Source organism: Falco biarmicus, chromosome 1 (genome assembly GCF_023638135.1).
Source record: "Falco biarmicus isolate bFalBia1 chromosome 1, bFalBia1.pri, whole genome shotgun sequence".
Lineage (NCBI taxonomy): Eukaryota > Metazoa > Chordata > Aves > Falconiformes > Falconidae > Falco > Falco biarmicus.
In genome coordinates this window covers 17243147-17256086 of record NC_079288.1, presented here as the reverse complement: position 1 = coordinate 17256086, position 12940 = coordinate 17243147, and positions in this window count along the sequence as shown.

Genomic DNA, 12940 nt, shown 5'->3' with positions numbered 1-12940 from the left:
AGAAGACCTGGGCATGTACCCACGCTGGGGCTCCATTCCAATAGCATCCAAAAAGAGAGATTAAATTAACATAGACATTAATTTATATTTTAAAATTAACCTAAGTTAACCAACAAGGAACATATGAGACTAATCATAAAGAAAAGCCTGATCTCCACAAAAAGAAAAATAAACTCTCTTGCCAAAGACTCTTTCCTAGGCACATTGATGCTGTCCTTCAGCTGTTGCATCAGAACTGATCTTGTATTTTAAGAATTAATTTTAATTTCTAACTATGCCTCTGTGTGTATGCTTGGAGCACCCAAAAAGCTTACTGGGGTAAATAGTGCAAAGTGTACTGGGTAGCACTTGTTCAGGAAAGGTACGGAATGACAGCAGGAGGGAGGATCCTCTATTTCTGTTGATGGCAGAAGTTTGTCTGAACACAACCTCCGTTACCAAAATATTAAAAATACCCTCATCCATCTTTTGTCTACATAGAAACATGAAAAGGGCCACTAAAATAATTGACTTAAAGATACGTAGACCAGGTACATAGGTCTGCAGACTTTAAAGCTACATCGAGTAAGTAGAGTGGCAACACACTTTGTGCCGCATTCTGAAACAATATGGGCCGTAACTGATAAAAAAGGGGGGGAGGGGGGGGCGGTGTTTACCTTATAATGATCTCCTAATCCAGGCTAAAGCAGAGACATTTAAGTCTCACATACCTGTTGTATTTCCAAAGAAAAACGCTAGAGCTCACAACCACTGCTGTGTTTCTGAGTTCAGCTAACTAGTAATGTCTTCAGCATGGAAAGCACAAGCTCGTGTAAGCATTGGCTTTCTCCTGAATGTGCAGCTCTTTGGAAACTTCCAACGACCTAATTACAGATGTATCTAGATGCATCTCTTTTGGATTCATTCATATGCTGTCTTTCTGTCAGCTCCCACCCGATTCTTGTGGTGGATTCAACTCTCTGGTTTGGTCAGTGGTGTTTCAGTCCTGGCTTAGATCTTTGCGTTTTGCAGAAAGTTCTGTGGAGACCCACAGAGGCTTTCAAATCTGAGACGAGCAGCCTGCTCGTCATTTGAAACAAAACAATGCCTTTTTTTAGCTTTGATTTAATCTCTAGGCATTCTGCAAATGCCCTTAGAATCTACCAGACTAAGCTAATGTAAATTTATGAATAATATCCTCAAGATGCAAGTAAAATTTGCTTATGTCTTTAAGCTGTTAGACTCTTTTAAGGACTGCAGCCTGTTAGTATGCCCCAGGCTGTGCTTCCCTCGACCCAGCATTCGCTTTAGAACATTAATTTAATTGTGTTAAATTTCCTAGAGGTGTTAATTGAAGATGTTGGAAGTAAAGGTATGAAACCTGGTTCATAGTCACAAATGTTTTATTTCATCTCCAGATAGATTATTTTTAAGTAATGTGTAATTTGGTTTTCATTTCCTTTCCATTTTATTTAAAAGGAAAAGCTTTCTGCATTGTTACGTGCTGTTGCATACTTAATCTGTGCATTAAGAATAGCAAAAGTTAGTCTTACAGTATAGAAGGCTTGCATGCTACTTGGAAAGTTTAATCCATCACCCTGTGTTTATTTGTCAGCTGTTTAGATTTCATTCACTTTGAGTCACAATCTTTTCTCTCCAACTTGTGTATGAAGTATGAAATAAGTTCAAGATGTGTTTGTAAGTGTGTGTATGCATATCTCAACTTCTACCCTGCCAGTCAGAGATTGCCTTATTTCTTTCTTGGTTTTCCTGAAGAACGTGACTGCAAATCAAGATGCTCGGGGTGGGAAAAGTATCCGTAACCCCCCTAACTGTATTTGGAAATCTCAGGTTTGATACGTGCCATACAGACAGGTCAGATACGGAGAGCACATTCCATTGTTTTGAACAATGTCATCTTGAATATTGCTTATGGAAAATGGCTCTGCCTTTTCACACTTCTCCCTCCTGCTTTCCCTTGATACGTATAGATACAGATATGCTGTAAATGTTATGCTGATGGGAGGCTGCTAATGTGGGTGACCAGTTAGAGCATTTATTTGCAAATAAAACTGGCCCTTGTCTTTTTCCAAATTAGGGTGTTATTTTGTTAGGCACAGTATTTATTTGTATGACATTTCAGCCTTATGAGTTTCTTTTTAGTCCTTCATCATTATTACCAATATTTTTTTAATTATTATCAAATTCACTGCATGCCAATAATTTTTACGCCTATGGAAACTGATAGAATACCATAAATATTACTCAAGGTTGCTCCTTTCTCCCATCATGCATGGGCTGATCCATAGCTCTGGTACCAACAAGTTTCCACGGATGGTTTCTGATTGAGTTTCAAATTGAAAGGAAGATCTGCTCAGGCTCACAGTTCTGCCTGACCACAACACCCCGTCACCCTGTGGGAAGTGCCGCTCAAAAGGAACGGTGTCAACAGAAAACTCTCCTCTTCTGGCTGATGAAAGCTGCAGCCAAGTCAGTGCATATAGCTTCAGAACACCGCAGGCTCCAGTACTCTGCGAACTCCCAGTTGCTTTTCCCTGTAATCAGCCAGAAAAAGGTTTTGAAAGGCTCGGGAATGAATTGCAGAGTATGGCTGGACCCATCTGCCCCAAAACCATGCGGCTGACGCAGGATGAGATAAAGGAGGGATCCTGCCATCAAAACGGACTTGTTCGGGCAGTACAGCTGACAGGTGAGTACCACAGCTGTCACATACTTACTTGCCACAACCAGTATGTTTCTGCTCTTAATATTAAAAGTGTGTCAGAATTTCCATTATAAACCACTTGTTTTGTGGTTTTATAGCTTGGCCATAAAAATACACCTTGAGTCTTGGCATATAGCCATTTGGCTGCTTCTAACACAATATTAATTCAGAACATCCAGACAGTGTTTTTAAGTACCAGTATCTGAAAAGCTATTGCTTCCTTTTTCTTTTTTCTTTTTCTTTTTTTTTTTTTTTCATCGACTACCTTCAGAAACCAAAATGGCCAGATGTCACTTCAACAAGAACCTGCAGTGTCTGGAAGCCCTTTCTGGAAGAACTGAGAACTGTGACAAGAAAGATCGATCTGGGGACATCTACAAAATTCTCAGGCCAGATGGGAAGGCTGGATACAGACCTCCAAGACTGAATTGACAAGGTCACTGTCTCATCCAGCAATCTGACTGCCGTGACCCAGAAAGCTTACCAGGAGATAGCAGAAAGCAGGAAAGTTTTGGCCAGCCTGGAACTTGCTGGTGCAGATGAAGATATAAGCTAAAATATCAATTTTGGAATGAAATCAAAGAATCTCAGGTCACATTTGAAGTCTGAGGGTGACAAAATGATTGTCAGTCCATGATCTCTGTAAGAAGAGAAATCAGGAGAAAACAGTGCTTGTCATTTGAAATTTACTGATGCTCAGGATATTTCAGATCAGCTCAAAAAATACCAAACCCTCTACTTCTGAGCTATGGGCTGAAAAGATGGACAGAAACTGGAGCTCCTAGGAGCCAAATCCTGTAACTCAAGTACTGTTTATAAAATGAATGATGAAAAGGGGTGATCCCGATCTGATCCCTGGCCTTACTGGATGTACAATTAGGAAAAGTGATAATCTTGGTTTGTAAAACAAGGAAATTTGGCAGCTATGGAAAAATTAAAGGAAGCAGTTCAGTTAAATATTAGACTTATGAAAAAATTGGCCATAAAAGCTGTTCTGAGGCTGGCCAGGTCAGAGCCTCAGAAACATTAGAGAAGGTTCTTCAATCACTTCAGGAAATGTGAAGACATGAAGCTGAAGGTGCTGAGCTCCAAAGGAATGAGGAGAAAGCTTATAGCTTTTCTCTAGGTTTGGTCAGTCTATTTTCTGAATGTATGTTAAGATCTGTGAAATGAATGGAATAAAGTTCCCTTTCTCAAACTGAAGTTATTGGACTAGGTGGACTGAAAAAGAATAAATTGGTCTCAAGCAGGGAGAATGACTACTGGCAAACATGAAATATCCAAAAAGTGGGAAAACTGATATTGAAAATTCATCCACTTCTGAGCAAGAAAGTAACTAAAATGATGGGTAAGCTATGCAAGGATTTGGATTTCATTACGATTAGTAATAGAATAATAATAGAAAAATAGAAAAATAAGCTGGAAGAAGACATACGTGTCTTACAAATCAAGTCTCCAGAAATTGTCTTTGATTACATGGCCCAGGTGAAGCATAGTATTTGTAGATAACTAATCTGCAATGAGCAGATTTTCCTAGTACAGCAGTGAACTAGTACAACAGCTACTTTTGCAGTATCTTTTTACCCAAGCAAAGGTAGAGTGATGGAAATCATATTTTAAGGGCCAAGCCTTTGCAGAAAACTTACCTGCTTAGCTGCTAGATCAGAAGGAGAGGTTAATTTTCTCTTGCACTAAGAAATTTAAATTCTAAATTCATTTAAATGCAGACCTGCAGCATGTTCTCAAGTGATTTCCTCACAGCATATGACAATGTAGGTAGGTGTACTTGCTCTGGCTTTAACCCAGCTAGCACAGCTACCTGTAACTTTGCAAATACAACAGCTCGGAGATCGATACAAGTCATAGAGGTCCACTGAGTACCTCCAGGCTACAACGAGCTTACGAGCCTCCACTGATGTTAGTCGCCATTGGTGTCGGTGCTTGCGCTAGCAGGGATAAAGACACCATGGCTGTGCCACAATTACAGTTTCGGTGTACTGTTTAGATTCCCTAAAAGTTTTTTCCAGTTGAAAATCAGTTCTCTGGATCCAATAAATACACGGCCTGCACACAGTGGTCTGCCACAGATTGATTCTGAGGGAAACCAACCCATTACAGCACACCTTGCTGTTTAGCAAAAGCAAAGTGGCAAGGAGTACTACTGGGCATCACGGAAATGAACTGGAGTGGGATAAGTGAGCTTTCAATGATTTTTGGACATCACTCACAGTTCTGATTAAACTGAAATGGTGCCCCAAGCAGATTCTGTGGAGCCAAGTAGCAGGAAAACGGGGAGGGAACAGCTTTCAGAGCAGGACAAGACCTACTGCAATTTAAAAAGATGTCTTTTTGCTCAGCACCTGCTGTGTTTTAGGGGATGGGGAGCAGGTATGGCACAGCACGCCTGTTTCAGATTATCTCGAGATGATATCTTGGTATGAAGTAAAACATTTGAACAGGAACTGACGTATTTACAAATGGTCTGTAATACATTGAAAGTCATCAACCTGAAATAAAATTCAAAGACAAGTGAATCATTGCAAGCAGAAGTAATTAATTATGAGTACACAGCCAGCCAGGGAATGGTTTTCACAGACAAAAAGAAAATGGAGGCAGGACAATCCTGACCAGCTCACCAGACAACGGCAGTCAGGTACAGGTTTCTGAGTCTTTTTAAGGATTTAAAGATACTGCTATTTCAGGCAGTTTATTTGTGGCTTTGTTAATGCTGTAAAACCACTGCATGAGTTTGGGGAGAAGAAAACAGTCTCAGTGGCTAGCATAGTGTGATTTAATATTTTCAGTTTTTAAAAAAAAGCTTTTGTAACTGCTCCCGTTTTAGCCTCCCTATGTTTCAGACACCTTTCAGGCTGGACACAGATGCTAGCGCTTACGGTCTGGGGGCAGTATTGACAGAGGAAATCAAAGGGCTGGAGAGGATGGTGGCTTATTACAGCAAAAAGTTCATGTTCTCGGGAGAGAAATTAATATTCTGCTCAAAGAACATCTGACAGTGGTTAAATCTATAGAACATTTTCACTACTGTTTCTTTGGGAAAAGATATATGGTTTGGAGAAATCCTTCACGGGCTGCAGGGACTCGGAAGGGCTCGTTGCTCCTGATGGCAGGAGGGAGGAGAGTTGTGCTGCCAGGGGTGAAACAGGCTTGAGCACACGATCAGCTGGAGAGCAACGCTGGAGGTTCGTTACCAGCGCTGCCCTAGCCCAGAACACGGAACAGGTCGCCTTGCGAAACCTTGGCCCTCCTGAGTGCCTGGGTTCCTCTGGGATGGGGGGTTGGAGCAGTGGGCAACGGCATCATCTCCCGTTACAGGATTCCTGCTGGGCACAGAATTATGGACGACTTCTTTTATAAACAAGCATAATTGTATTGAAGAAACACGTGACTATCATCCATTAGTTTCTTCTGACATAAATATGGTACAATAAATTGAATTTTACCAATTTGTTAGTATTCAAAGAGGCAAGCTGCTATTAAATCCTCCACCTCTACTGTTAGACAAAGCAAAGCAGATCTGTACCTTAGTGAAAGGCTGATACAATACCATATGGCTGAAACATGTGATTTTATACCTACCTATCTGTAAAATATCGTGATGATTTCTGGCATCCATGCACGTGAACTCAGTAATTGATAATTTTCTTGCTATGTTAAACCAAGTGCTATGACATTTTGAGGGCTTTTTGATACAGCAGAGATCCAGCTTTAGAATTTTTGTACCTAAAGCCATGCTTTCCTAAATGTCTTGGGTTTCTATACCTGAGGATCACAGAGCCGTCACATTAAATTTCTAGTGTCTCACTGACATGTGCCACAACAGACTGCAATACCAGAGTTCCAGAAGCAAAGGGAAATAAGTGCATGGCTTTAAACATGTTTGTCTGTTTAAAACACAGATATCTCAACTTCAGGACATCATAGGCAGCTGCAAACTGAAAGGTCAAAAGCTAAAAAAAGTGGGTACTCAGGAATAACCTGATTTTAACACATTTCTTTCAATTTAAATCTATTTGAAGCTTTCTTCAGGCAGTAGGGAGGAACAAAACACTGAAAAATCAGTTGGGTAAAGGTTTTCATCACTTTGTAAAACCTCTGTTGAATAAGCTGGCATGTAAATCAGCAGTACTGCTAGGTTACTACGAGTTGTCCAGTAATACTGACCTACCTCAGTGGGGGTATATTTCATGAAACATGAAGCAGGGGTGTTTTTTTCATGTGTGAGCTGTTGATGTGTTTTTAATGCAGCTTAAGTGCCAAGTGCATTTTAAAAACAGGAGTGGGAAGGAGAGCATCAGAAAGCTGATTCTGAATGTGGGGAGCCCGCTGCCGTTAAATAGCAGGCTTGGGTAGCTGCTCTGTGTGCCTGGAACTGGGGCCTCCGAATCCGTGACGCCAGACACGTGTGTACGCGGGAGGTGCTTGTATCAGGAGTAATGCGAGATCCCAGCACCTGGGCAGAATTCAAAGTAATTTGTGCTTTAAAATCTGACCTATTGGGGGCTGTAAGGAAGGTTTGAGGTTACTTGATGTTTCTGATTTGTGTGCCTTGGTCTCCATTCTCGCTTCCCCTTTGTTGTGCCTGCTTAGCTGCTGCTCGGAGTGCTCTGTCCTCCAGCGGGATCCTCGGGGTAGAGTTGCTAGGAGCTGCGTAGGCACGTGGAGCTCGCTTGTGTACCTACTTCGTGGGCTTGGTGCAGGACACTGCGATGCGGGCCATGCTGAATGTCAGATTTAGGTGATTTCTTCTGGATCCCTTGAAAGTCCATTAATCTTAAGAGCTGGGACTCGAATGGCTAATGGTCCATTCCAGCAAAGTGCTGAGCTCCCTCAATTCAAAACATCTTGCAGAATGAGGCCAAAGACTATGAGTTAGGAAGAGGTGTGAGGAGAGCTTTATTGGTATGGCACATATTTAACCCATAGGAAAACCCACAAATTTTACTCATTTTAAGTGTATTTCACACTTTTTGACTATTTGAAATAACCACATTTGTAAAAACTTCTTTTAATGAATAGAGCTCTTTATGTACAAAGGCAAACCTTTTTTCCCCCTAAGTACAGTACTTTTAAAATACTATTTCTTTTGTAGGTCTGGCTGCTTCCATCGTCTGTTCGTTATTGCTTGCTGCTGCAGAACCCTCAAGAACTGAAAACAGGCAATTTAGATAAAGTATAATCTTGACAGATTTTTGCTGATCCATACCACACGTTCGTCGGGACTAATAAGACAGATAAGTAAAGGACTTTGTTATTTAATGCCAACTCTGGTAAAGCTGTTCTTCAGCACAAGTGGTGAGGCGGTACAGTCTTGGTGTTCAAGTGATGGGAGAGAGCTACCTGGTTACAGATTCTGGCCCCACTGAAGACAGTGGGGGTTCTGCCATTTGACTTCCGCAAAGCGAGGGCTTCACCACACATTTAAAAGAATTATTTCACTGGGACCCTTGTCAGAATGCTGGTAAACGCATCATTTTTAAATCTACCTTCCTTCTCACATTTGAATGTTTGTTTGCCTTACATGCGCTTCAGAGTAACTTGGTATATAAACTTCTCATCGATTTCATTTTTATTTCAAGTTAATTTTGAATCAGTTCATTTTTTGTATTTCTTGTGCATTTAGAGACACCCCCCCATGGCAATGTCTGGGCTAAAAACATGGTAGGGGAGTGTTCGCATATTTTGTATTGCTGGGATTTAAGCTGAATTAAAGAAAGACAGAAATGAAAACATTTGCATTTGTTTATGTAATTAAAAAAAGTCATATAAAATTGGGCCCAAGCTAGCGAGCATATCCCTTTAATGAACACAAACCTTCACCTTTTTTTGCAAGCACACCGTAAATGGAGAGGCATACATGTCATATCTGCCGTATCAATGTCATTTTAGAGTATGTAAAAAACCACTCTATTTGTCTTAGGAAATATCGAAAACTTTTATAGGGAATTTGGAAAATATTTTTTTGGCTAGCATGAAAGGTAAAATCCTGCAGCACAAAGTACAGACATGGGCACAGAGACTGAACAGACGGGCTGCTGTAAAACAACCATTTAATAAGGCATTAAAATGCCATCGACTCGGACACATAAAAAAAAAGCTATGAAAACAAATGCCTTTCAAATAATTAGGATCTTATGCTTGAGACCAGTGTTGATCTCTATGCAGAGATTTTCCTGCTGAAATCAGACCAGTCTAAGTCTGATCGTCTAAGGAAGGAATTAGCAGCGTATAAATCGGCTGCTGCTTGAGATTTTTCTGTTTCTGCCATACATAACCATTCATATAAATGATCACTTCAGCCTTTCTATCTCCTTTCTGTTTCCTAAAGTATTTTGGAATACGTTTGATTTAGGATGCCAGAATAATTTTTTAATTGAATCTCAGATTTTTATCATGAGCATGTGAAATGGTTGAGTTACTAGCTTTTAGCCACGCTGTGTGAGTGAACCTGAGCCAGGCTAACAGATGCAGCCAGAAATAGCAGCAGAACCCATTTCTGTGCCTGAAAATGTAGTGTGACTTTGCTTTCATTTGAAGGAATGTACTTGTATTGATTTTAATATTTAACAATAGTTTGTAGTGGTAGCTGGTGTGTACAATATATCAAACCGTTGTATGAATTTATCCTTTAATAAAAAAAAGTTATTCAAGAACAAACTTATCACCTATAATGTGTACAAATACAAAAGTAATTATGATAATTGACCTTTTATGTCTGTGTGTTTAAGCCTGGCTCACAAATATAATGATATTCCTCATTAGCACAGCTCAGAAAAGCTACAGTATTCAAAAAGAACTTCTTTAGAAGGATGTGCATCTGTGAGAACGTAATCAACGCGATAAAACAAAACAATAGAGCTGGTGTTGAAGAGATGAGCATCAGATTCTCAACTTTAAGTTGGAATTTAATAGATTTTATTGCAAAAGTAGTGTTAAATGAATATTGTTTTCCTTATATACTACAATTACTGTTTTGATCTTCATTTTGTTGAGTACTAACATCAGTAATCTTGGAGAAACTAATGTTTGTCCCTTCTGTATTTCACGTTGTTTCCTGTTTTGTCATTAGCCAGCTGTTAGCCCCTAAGGCACGTATTTTTAAACTTCTAGTCCAGCACGTGTCTTCCTTTCAGGTCTCTCATTTCAGACACTCTTCGATTTTGCAGTTTTCACATGTAGAACTGGGTCCCATGGTGAGAGCCCATCTCCCAAACCATCAGAATGGGAAATCTTTCTATTGATGCTGTGATTTCATCTGCTAATCAGTTTTATATGACTTTCTGCTAGCCTAGTTTTTCAAGGTGTGAAAATTTGCACTACAGAGATATTTTATGGATTGCAACTGTAATTTCAGATTCTAAATAGCTGATCTGATTATAAAGCTTTGGGCAGAATTTTTAGGATCCTGTGAATTGCTGCTAAACCGATGTTGGCATTTGGCTGGAAGTACATCCCAATTAGTAACCCTTCTATCTAGCAGTAGCAGTATGCAAGTGATTTTTTTTTTTTTTTTTTAAAGTCAGTCGTAAATGATTAGTCCAAAAGAGTAGCATAAAACTAACTTCGGACTAGTCCCCTGCAGGAGTCGGCTGGAGGAAATTAAAGGATCAACAACAGAAGGGAAGCACTGAGGTAGGATTGTTCCAGGCTGCAGCCACAGGCTCTCACATGCACTCAGGAAATTGACTTCATCAAAAGCCGAGGATGCAGGCGTGAGGATGAGGAGGATAATGCAGGTGATGATTCTAAATCATGGCTCAATATCACATCATTTTCCAAGGGAGAGGTTTCATCCCCACCTCAAAAAAAAGCATTTTTTTCTATATAAAAATTGAATCTTCTCCTTATGAATTAATAAAAGTTCAGCACAAATCTGAGCTATAAATCTGATATAACTTAATAAATAATGAAGACTCAGTTTCCCCCAAAATAATATCAGTTGGATGGGTTTTTTGCACAAGTAAAAGAAGGACTCCTTGTAAGCTCCACTGCTTATTCCAGTCACTGCACTGTGCCCCATGTGTGGATTTGTGTATCTGTGTGTGTGAGAGCTGTAAAAGCAATGACTCAGGAGTGCTTGGGACTCGCAGTCTGGCATTTTCTTTAATGTCTTAATTCACGCTGCAGAAATGTGGATCTTCTGGGCCTGGGATGAAGCTGAAACCTTTCTAGTGGAGCAGGAAAGAATCACAAGAAGGGAAATGCATAAATCTACATCTGGACCCAAGTATGCTGGGAAGGCGTAAAGAGATGGGGGAGCAGGAGTGCCAGAGCAGGGCTGAGAGAGAGCAGAATTCCAAGGGGAGAAGTGGAAGAAAGAAAGAGGAATGTCCCAGGAATGAAGCTCTTATAATGTTCAAAACTTTCATCAGAAATAAAACCCTGGAAGGCTATAATCCAAATAAGGAAATTAGAAAAAAATTAACAATATTCAGCTATTCAGATGTCAAAAGAAATGGCAGCGTTATTGGTGTTAGAGGTTATTGCCAGGAGGGAAAATCTCAGCATGTCTTGGGTAATTAAGCTTCATTGGAGAGCATGGATCCCTTCTCCAGGTAAGAAATGCTTTTATAACATGGCATCTTTTGCTATTGTAATTAAACACCATGGGCTATTCTGCATATGAAGTCTTAAACACTTTAGTCCTTTATCAGGGGATTTTACTGGCCAGGCATGTGTGTTCTTATGGCAAAAAACATTGACTGCTATAAAAAAAGAAACCCAAACATTTCTTTTTATGACTTGACTTGCTGTATTTTTATATATATTGAGCCAAATTCATCCCTTGTGTAGCTCAGTTGAAGCCAATAAGGATAGATTTGGCCCATGTCTATATGAAAAAGGTGGTGACAATTAAAATATATTGTTTAATAATGAGAGCTATGGTAGTGAAGTGTCTTTGTGTCTATGAAATTATACACCATGACACCATGTATAGAGTGGGGCTAGCAAAACATATAAGACCAGTTTCTGATGGAAAGGCAAAAGCACTCTAACTTTTATTATTACGATTAAATATCACAAAGGCATTTGAACAAGACTAATTTAGGTAACATCTCCAGAAATCTCATTTATAGTGTAGTATTTTACCGTAGAGCAAGCCATTTTAAAATATTTCTTGAATGGGTTTTTATATGTGGCTATCAAGGACAGTATGACGGGCTGTTATTAGCAGTAAGTAAAAGAACAGTTTTTATTTCGCTTATATTCTAGTGATATTCAGTAATATTACAAAAAGAAATGTACCCTGTTAAACAAAACGTGCAGACAGCCGTTATTATCACTTTATATGGGTAATTCCCAGTTGTTCCTTTGCAGAAGGCATTGTTCATAGCTGAAGCTCTGGAGGTGGTGCCTATGCGCTGGCACGGTGTGCCTTCGTAGCGCTCTTGGTGAGGTACAGTGACTTGCAGAAGCCAAAGCCTTACTCTTCTGGCGAACCCCTCCTGACCTCCTGCTGGAGGTGTGGGCACCGGCCCTGCCCCGCTCCGGGCTCCCCGCCAGCCTTGCTCTGCACCCCAACTGTCCGGAGCCAGGCCAAGCGCTCCGGTGGGCGCTGGGTCACCGAGGGGGATAACCAGAGCGATTGCCCTGGGGCCTGGAGGGCTCAGGAAAAGTCTTTTACCCCGGGGCCCCCCTGCTCCTTCCCCTCTGCTCTGACCCTTTGCAGCTGCCTCTGGGCTACCTGTCAGTATGCTTTAGGAACTGGGGTGGGAAAGGTCAGGGCAGTAAGAGGACAGCTATTTTGTCGACCCAGGAACTGAACGAGCTGTTGCTGGCCCTGCCCAGGAGCATGCAGACGACAGCAATACCTAGCCTGCCTAGCTAACGGACTCCAGCAGAAAAGGTAGCTCTTAGATGAGAATAAGGATATAAAATAGAACAGATGCAATGAGTTGCTCAGTTCCTCTAGTGCTACTGGTCTTCTGAGGAGCCCCTGACCCCCTAAAAATGAGGCGGGATGGAGGGAGGAACACAGAACAACAAAAAATCATTTTTGCTGTACTTATTGCTCTTCTGAATCTCTTTTACAGAAATCTGGCTTTGGCATTGAATCCAGATAATATTTTATTAGAAGAAAGCATGATTCATTGAAATGGTGCACTTTAGTATCTATGTAAAGGAAAACTGGGAAAGACACAAAAGCAGCTAGGCGGTGGAAAACCAATTCAAGGAACCATTGCCACACAAAGAATCTCAATCTGCAGTAAGAAACAA